We start from the raw sequence: 8,958 nt of genomic DNA, 5'->3' as shown, positions 1-8,958 counted from the left end.
TTTCTGTTCTTCATTTGCAGTCTGCAGCGCTGAGTACTGGATTAAGGTTGATGGCAATGAATTATACATGCAGTCTGAAATGTAATTCTCTTCATTAGATGACAAATCTCTTGTTTGAATATTGCATACTGTGGTAATAATACTGCTTTTATCATTGGCTACTGCAGTTGTGGGGCACAGAAAAATAGTCTTGTCATCACTGTAATGCACCGCTGCCAATTCATTAATTCAACTACCAAATTAAAGTTAAATCAAATGCAGTTGTTGCAACATTAATTTTAACAAACGAAAACATGCAATGTCTGCTTATCCACGGTGAAGAATTGAGTGAAGTGTCTGTGTGGGTTTTTGTAGGTGTGTCTTTTTCATCTTTTTCTGGACTTCTTGTCTATTTGTAGTTCTGTGCATGTGTTTCTGCAGGCTTTGAGAAATGAGGGCTGTGCCTGGTTAATAATAGTGGCCGAGAGGGTCTGTTAGCATAGCCCACTACATCACTCGCTACCAGGGAGACATCTCCAGGGCTCCGTGCTGCTGTGATGGAGTACTGGAAGGGGAACAGACTGTTTCGGCGAGTCAGTGATGGAAAGGGGATCTGAAGATAGAGGCTGGAGGACAGATGAGAGTCAGTCAGTGGAAAGGCAAGTGATCAGTAGGGCAGGTTTTTATCCTCTATTGTTTCATCACTTTTACAAATACACAAAATCTGATTTTCCAACAACTATATCCGTGGTTAGATAGGGATCTTTATGTATGTTCTTGCCATCCCAGATCCATTTTAACTTTGAAAACCCTATATATTGTAAATGACGGAGAGGAAGATAAAGTGATTGCACAGAGAGCGAGTTTGTAGTCAATTCTTTTTTGACCATCACACATCTTAAATTAACCAGTGACATTTAATGGAAAAATTTGGTTCCATGAAAAGTGAGTGAATTTTCTGTTAGCAAGATCTGCTAAGCTACGTTAGCAAGAAGTGCTAAGCTAAGTTAGCAAGAGGGTAAACTTAGCTTAGAACTTAAAGATAGCCTAGAACTGCTAATGGTCTGTTGCTGTTTTTTTAATCTTCTTTTGTACAGATTACAAAAGAAATGCAAAGTATTAATTAGTTACTTTTTCATGCTGCTATGTTACTTCTTTAAACATATTTGTTTCTATATTTGTTGTCTCTGCACTAAGCTAACTTGGTTCGGTGATGTATATTGTGTGTAGAAACACGAGAATGAATATTTCCACATAAATACCAGCCAAAAAAGCATTTCTCAAAATTACCTTCTTTAAATATCTTTACTTAAAACTTGCATAAGCCATAACTGTACAATGAGCACACTTAAAGAATAGGAGAAAATTTAGTTTTTATATTTCCTAATAATGTAGTAAATATATGTGAACTAAGAAAATTAGGTATTTAGTCGAAAAAGAAATCCAGTTGACAAAAGAATTAAAGTTACTGATTTGCCCAAGTATTGACTTAAACATATATTACAAGAACAAATCTGTAACCATTCGATTAAGTGCCACAGAATTGGGCAGTGAATGTGTGTGTCACGGTGACATAAGCAGTTCCTGCAGCTGTGCATTAGGAAAAAAATGAACCGTCCTCATTAAAAATCTCCAGATGGAGGCATCTTTTCATTTTCACACTAAGCAAATTCATAGAAGGAAGTGTATCATTTTGATAAAACTATACTTATGCAAAGAGGTGCAAAACGAAATTCACAGATTATACTGATATATACAGAAGCATTACCAACAGCAAATTATATATAGAATTACAGATTAATTTATTTTGAAGAAAAATTATTTTCTCCTCACCGACTTCAACAGTAGTTACACTTACCTGCAACGAATCATTTTTGATATAACTACTTGCTTGACAACTCTATAAATAATGAAACATGTTTTATGAGTTTTTCCCAAACTTGTTATGCCATCGTTGTGCTTTACTTATTTCAAGTCCTTTTTATCAACTACTGCGAGACTGCAGAATCAACTGAGGACAAAGTATGGCTGTCAGAGAACAGGAGGAGGGTCCTGTTAAAGATGACTGCAACAGACCAGAGACAGAGAGTGAGGCCAGGCACAGAGATTGAACAGAGAAAACACTGAATAGAATATTGTGCTAGAAAGAATGAACAGATTTGTATGGATGAGATTGAATGCAGGGAATTATGTGAGGTTTTGAATAGATTCCTCTAAACCGAGACTGCAGTGGGTGAGGAGCGAGGAGCTGCAATGATTTTCTTTCTTTTTGACACTGACTGAACACTGTAGTTGTCTGAGTCACTTTTTAAAAAAAATGTTCTCTTAATGCAGCTCATGTCATTTCTCTTTATCAGCGGAGGGCTGATGGTGATGGATAATATCATTTGATGGATATACGAGACGTCTCAGCCGAGGTGTGGCATGAAACGTAAATGTGACCTGCTCTCACAAATCTCTCCACCACTCCCCCAGCCTGCTCCACCTTTGTGCCCCCCTTCAATATGCTCTCATTTTAGATAATGAAAGAAGTCTGGAGGGGGAAGCCACTGCAGAGATCACTGATCCACTCTAAGTGAAAACCTATACTCAAGTTAATGTGAATACCCTCAGGGGACGAGGACTTCTAATTGATTAACCACATTACCCGGATAAGAGTTGAACTCTCCTCTATGAGAGCAGCTCAATATGGGCATCCACGAGGTTTCAGGAGATATGGATAATGAACAGTTTCTCACTGCAGCATCTGCTCTGGACTGTACTGCAGGTGTTTACAGTGTCTCTGGATTTACAGTCTTAGTCCACAAGAGGCAGTGTTGACTCAAAGATTCCCTGCAGCTCTTGCCCAGGTTGACACAGCGTTTGGAGCATGAAAAAAGCATCATGGGAATAACTACTGCAGCACAGAATGGGTTGAAGAGCACTCCGTTTGAGTGAAGACAGGTGCAGGTTTAAAACGATCAATACTTCACTGTGAGAATAAAACCTCTTCACACGAACACAATGAGCTGAGCAGATGCTGAATACATATAATCAAATGTTTCCAATTTATTTTCAGTCGTGTTGGGCTTATAACCTTTTTTTTGGGGGGGGTTACATATTTTCCTGTGAACATTGCATAATCAAAGCTTAGACGGCTATGTTTCCCTCATCAGTGTTAAGCTCTAAATGTATTCCTTTCACCTCCTTGCCGTGTTGACATAGTCACTGTCGTGATTAATAAAACTTGTCCTTTGAAGATGCTCATGCAACCGTCCTCGGTGCTCTGAAAGAAGGTGCCACAGTTCAAAATACTCTTTGATCTTGCAATGCAACTAAAAAGACAATACTGTGGCTTTGTAAGAAGAAGACACAGAGACCTGGTGGGAGATACTGGCCTTTAAAACCCAATAGGGGCATTTTCCGCTGTTTGAATTATAACAAGAGCCCATTGCGTAATGTGCTCATTGCCCTAATGTGGTATGTTTATGCTAATGTGGCGTCCTTGTGGAGGTTATAGTATGTACTCGGGATGTCGTTTGCAAATGTTGCTTGGAATTACAGGAAATTACCTTGGGTTTTGCAACATTACAAACACAGGTAGGTGTCAAAGAATCAGCTGGAGCTCTTTGAAGATTGAGTCTTTTGAGTATGAAATACTCCCTCTTTGTAGTCTTGAAATGTGGTGGTAATAAGGTTGTAGTTTGCAGTGGCTAGGTTAGCCTCAATGCAGTTGCAAGGTTTTTCCAGTGTTGAGGGCCTTTCTCACAAGTTAAGAGTGCGAAAAAGATGTAATTTCATTTAATATCCATGACTTTTACTTTAACAAAGTAGTGTTATTTGTCCTTATAATGCCTGGGAAAATTGAGATTCTTATTTACTTAGTAGACAGATTTGGTAAAGTAGTGAAATTCCTTTGGAGTACATGACTTGTAAATAAAATAAAATAACTTTGAGACATTTGGTGGATATAAAGGGATGTAAGTAAAGGCTTGAGTATTCAAGCATGAAATGAGCCAAGGATATAGTTTGTTAAGTTAGCCAGTGACTTCGCAAGAACAAATCTGTGTCCAGTGGTTGAGCAGGAAATTCCTATGTGCTCAAACCAATATATGGTTAAACAGTTCCTGCTCACACTAATGGGCAGAGCGTGTAAAGAATTTGTATAACTCAGTATGAGTACTAATGTGATTCCAGGCAGCATCGAGGTGAAGGAAATTCAGACTTTTTTAAGTGCACATCTGTACATCCACTGCAGATCAAATAAACAACTCCCCCTCTTTGTACTTCAGGGAAAGTAGCCACGATACCTGCAAAGCTAGTGAAGTTATTAGGTTATGTTGTCATGCTGCAGTGTTATGACAGTGCCAGATGAACTTTTGTACACCAATTCCCTGGTTGGTTTTTAAGCTTGCCCGCAGACAGTGCCCTTTTTTATGGGCTTGTAGATTGCTGGGAAACACATCAATCTCCCGTGGGCGTGATGCAGTATCTCTTCCCCCTCTGTGCCGTGTGACCCCATTGCCCTTCTTCTAGTGTCCACTGGGCTGCTCATGTCTGGTTCCTGAACCTCCGCTGCCCTGGTTATTAAAGAGCACTGGGCGATATCCACCCTCGCCTTTCTTTCTCTCTCCACCTACCCTCACTCACTTTGTTTTGTCCTCTTTTCTCCCCCCCCTCATCTTCCCTATTTCTCTGTTCATTCATCTAGAATACCAGTGGAGACCGCGCTTGTTCTATTCCTGTATCACCCCTGCAATCTCACTGTTTCACAAAAAAAATCACAGTGTTCACCACTTTTACACCTACGCTACCTGCAGACCTTGTAAGACAAGTACCAATGGGGATTTTTATTAATTGAAACGTATTTATAATTCTCATCAGTAATCGTGGTCCCTTCCCTTTGTTCTTGTTCCATCAATCACAGTGGAGTGTGGCAGGCTGGCCCACAGGTAGAGAGGTTGACTAATTAATGAGTGAGAGGTTCCTTGCTCATTCCTGACTAAAAATCAACTAAAGATTTTTCTCTCTCCCATGTTCTCAGTTACTATACAAGCGCTACAGATGCTATATTTACTTATGTGCATTATGTATTTACATAGGGTTTTTTTTAGTTTTTTTTTTTTACATCCATTCTGACAGATTCTGTTAAAAACAAAAGTAATGTGACAACAGTGAGTGGAACCTGCTGGTGTATCCCAAGTATATTTTTGGTCTCTGTGCTACAGTTTTTACACCGTCATTTAATTATGTTATTTAATACCTAATTTGCTTACAAACTGCTGATTGCTGTGTCATGAAAGCCACTATTGACTAATACTTCTGCTGTTCTACGTGTACATGTACTCAAATTGAATTTGGCACCTACAACACAATTCATAAATGCTGAAATAAACATCTTTAGCACTCTGTTGCATCGCATTTTCTTTAAACAACACTGTGAAGTGAATGGTTGTCCTATTTACATAGGAGTTCAAATGCTAAACAGCAAGATGCATTTTTGATGTATTGTTTTGCACCAAATACTCATCATGTACCAAATACTTTAATGGACGACAGGTGTGGTCAGGTTACTCCCTGAACACTTATTTCATTGTCTTACTGAGGAAAGGAAGACACTAAATTCCCTGTAGCAGACATTAATCTGGATAACACGATGTGTTGTGCCAAACATCTGTGACTCCATTCATGCTGAAAGACACACACACAGACATAACAGGTGTATTTAGTACACCTGTTCAACTGCTCGCCAGTATCGAGTCACATGGCAGCAACCCAGTGCATTTAGGCATGTTGACATAGCTCGAGTTCAAAGCGAGCATCGGAATGGTGAAGAAAAGTGATTTCAGTGACTTCGATGTGACATAATTGTTGGTGCCAGACACCCCGCTCTATTTCAGAAACTGCTTATCTGCTGGGATTTTCCCAAATAACATTCCCTAGAGTTTATAAAGAGAAATAGAAAGTAGTTTTCTGTGCAAAAAAGGGATCATTGATGTCAGAGGTCAGAGGAAAACAAGACTGCTTTTGAGCTTGACAGGAAGTAACATCACCAGAGATATACAGAAGAGCACCTCTGAATACACAGATGGGCTACAACAGCAGAAGACCACACCTAGTGTCACTTTTGTAAGCTAAGAACAGGGACCTGTGGCTACAATTTGCATGCGCTCACCAAAATTGGACAATAGACGATTGGAAAAAATTGCCTAGTTTGAGTGAGTTGTAATGTCAGCTGTGACATTTGGATGGCAGGGACAAAATTAAACATAAAAGCATGGATCCATCCGGCTTTGTATCAGGCTGTATTGTTCAGGCTGCAGGTGATAGTGTAATGGTGTACCTGAGCATTGTTGCTGACCATGTGGATCCCTTTATGACCACAGTGTAACCATCTTCAGATGGATGCACCCGGCAGGATAATGCACCATGCATGGATCACAAATCACTGTACTCAGAAGGGATCAACGTTCATCAGATCTCAAGCCAACAGAGCACCTTTGTGATGCGGTGGAAGAGGAGATTCATGTCGTGGATGTGCAGTCAGCAAATCTTCAGCAACTGTGTGATACTATCTTCTCTGAGGAATGCTTCCAGCACCTCTGGAGTCTGTGCCAAAAGGAATTAAGACAGTTCTGAAGAAAGAAGGGGGTCAAAACCAATACCAGCAAGGTGCACCTAATAAAATAGCTCTTGACTGTATGTGTACATAAACCACTCAGAAGTTTTCCACTTCACCTCAGTGCATCTTAAATGTGCTTGGGTGCAGAGAAGGCTGTTTTATTTATTTTTTAAATTGTATTTTTTGGAGTATATGAACAAAATTGTGTTCGCTGACTAACATTTTTGGTCAATGTACTGATTACTACTATAAAACTGTACATGTCTATTTATTGTTTAAGAACTAATACACTAAGTTTCAACATTTGCTAAGTTGCTGTTGTACTATTTGTTGGACCATTATTATTTCATTAAAAAAGGTTTGCAAACCATTTATGTTATTCCCACTTTTTTAAACACTGCATTATTAAGAAACAAGCAAGTGTGATATCATATGCAACCCTGCACAGACACTCACTTAAAATCTATTTTAAGTGCTCTAGTGTGCAAACACACAGATAGCATATGTAAATGTTTTGGGGTAAGTGTGACCTAATGGTATTTATTGGTGTAATAATATATGTATTGTATGTTTATTTGGCTCCTTGGCCCTTTAAAAGTGGTAACAGTAGTGTCTTCTGCACAAAAGCCTGCATTCTATGTGCACATGTGCAGTCTTGCAGCTCTACCAATGCTCTTTGAAGAAAAAGAAACATAAGTTGAACCACAAGTCAGGAGGAGTGCTCATCAAGCAACCTGCTTTCCACCTCGTTGCCCCTGATGCTTGGTAACATGGAGATCTTGATTTTATAAGGCACTCGATGTCATCACCAATAGATTAGGCAAAAGATTGCTTAAACTGGGCCACTGGCAAACTCGCAGCTCTCCTGAGCACTAACCCTCTCTTAGTCAGTACCTTTTAATGAAGATCCTCCCGTCCTAATAGAGTCCTCCTGCACTCCCATCAATTCGACCACTCTTAACCCCTCCTCCATTCCACCCCACCCCCTGTCTCTCTCTTTTACTCCACTGTTTTAATTGCTTGAAGGTCATTGACAATAATGTGACAACTTATTAGGAACCCCATCTGATGCCTCCGATTTTATACCTCACTTTGCCACAGCGCTTGGTTTCCAGGCAATTACTGAGCATGCTATTTATTAATTTCACGGTTCACAGAGCATCACACGCTATAAATAGTGAAGGATGATAGCTCAGTCATTCACGATGTCGGTGGTTGTTATCGATTTTGAGGGAGATGCTGAGGTGGGATGCAGCCCTCATATTTTGGGCTTTAACCCTTGTGCGATGTTTCGGGTCTGTGGAACCAGTTAAATAAGCATCTCAGTGAAGGAAACAAGGTTCCATTAATTTTTTTTAGTGCCTTGACTTATTTTCTGTGAAGAATGCGTTAATTCAAAAGAACTTGCATCCTTATGAGAAATGCTCACATGCCCATAGGCGCACACACGTTTCAGGCATCACACATGCTTGAAACATGCTTCAGAGTAGCCACTGGAAAAAACAAAACAAAAAAACAGACAAAAAAATACAAGACTAAAAGAAAACAAACAAAGGATTTGGGATATGACAGGGTACCTGAACACAACACTACATGTGGTAACTTTTTACACTGTGCAAGTTGGGACGACAGCTCGTCATGAGGAAGTTGATACTGGTAAGAGCCATATGAAAAATCAAGTCTGGGCTCCTGCTGTCACTCTTTTGTCACTGTCCTATTTTCCAAAGAATGGCAGAAACAGTGAGAGAATGTTTCTGCAGAGAATGCTGCAGATGGATGAGAAAATAAGGTAGGTAGGGTATAAGAAAACGAAATCATGAATCAAAGCTTTTCACACTGGATAGATTCAATCTGGGATATCACTGTGGTCAGTGTGTTTGTTGGCGTCATTGTGAAAAAGATTTAAGAAGCTAGTGCCCTTCCTGTCTAAATCACCGAATCGGCTACAGCATCTCAACTCTGTGGCGCTTTTGCGTGTCTCTCAGTCACAACTGCATCTCTGTATATGAGAGAGAATTGCTATTAAAACTGTCCTCATCAGTCTGGGTTGCAGACAGTGGCAACAAAAGGGCCACTCTGAAATGTGTCAGCCCAGAAAGGCTAGAAATACAGTTGATAAATGCAATCCAGCAGAGTTAAGTGGCAGATATTAAGCACAATTGCTGGCCCATATTACTTGTATTTGAGATAAAGTTGTCTCTGCTCAGTGAATATTCATTGTTATGTCTGTATTGTTTTCTACATCTAATAATTTTGGGTATGATAGCCCCATAGGCGTTGGGTGGACAACGTGGGTTGGGAAATGCACAGGAAAAAACAATCAACAATCCAGGGAGTGATATGTTTAATAACCCAGGATGTGCTTAAATGCCCATTTT

General features: G+C 39.8%; 1 long non-coding RNA gene across 1 annotated transcript; it reads left to right on the top strand.

Annotated features, from left to right (window-relative positions):
- The first annotated feature begins 416 nt into the window (after positions 1–416).
- On the top strand, positions 417–6,950 carry LOC146717342 (uncharacterized). Its single transcript, XR_014921898.1, has 2 exons — positions 417–638; positions 6,345–6,950. It is a non-coding gene; the product is annotated as an uncharacterized LOC146717342 (long non-coding RNA).
- Positions 6,951–8,958: the final 2,008 nt, after the last annotated feature.

This window comes from Copadichromis virginalis, linkage group LG2, assembly GCF_057382275.1.
Source record: "Copadichromis virginalis isolate Kocher_CV1m ecotype Utaka linkage group LG2, C_Virginalis_male_GT1.1, whole genome shotgun sequence".
Lineage (NCBI taxonomy): Eukaryota > Metazoa > Chordata > Actinopteri > Cichliformes > Cichlidae > Copadichromis > Copadichromis virginalis.
This window is presented reverse-complemented; position numbering and strand designations above follow the sequence as displayed.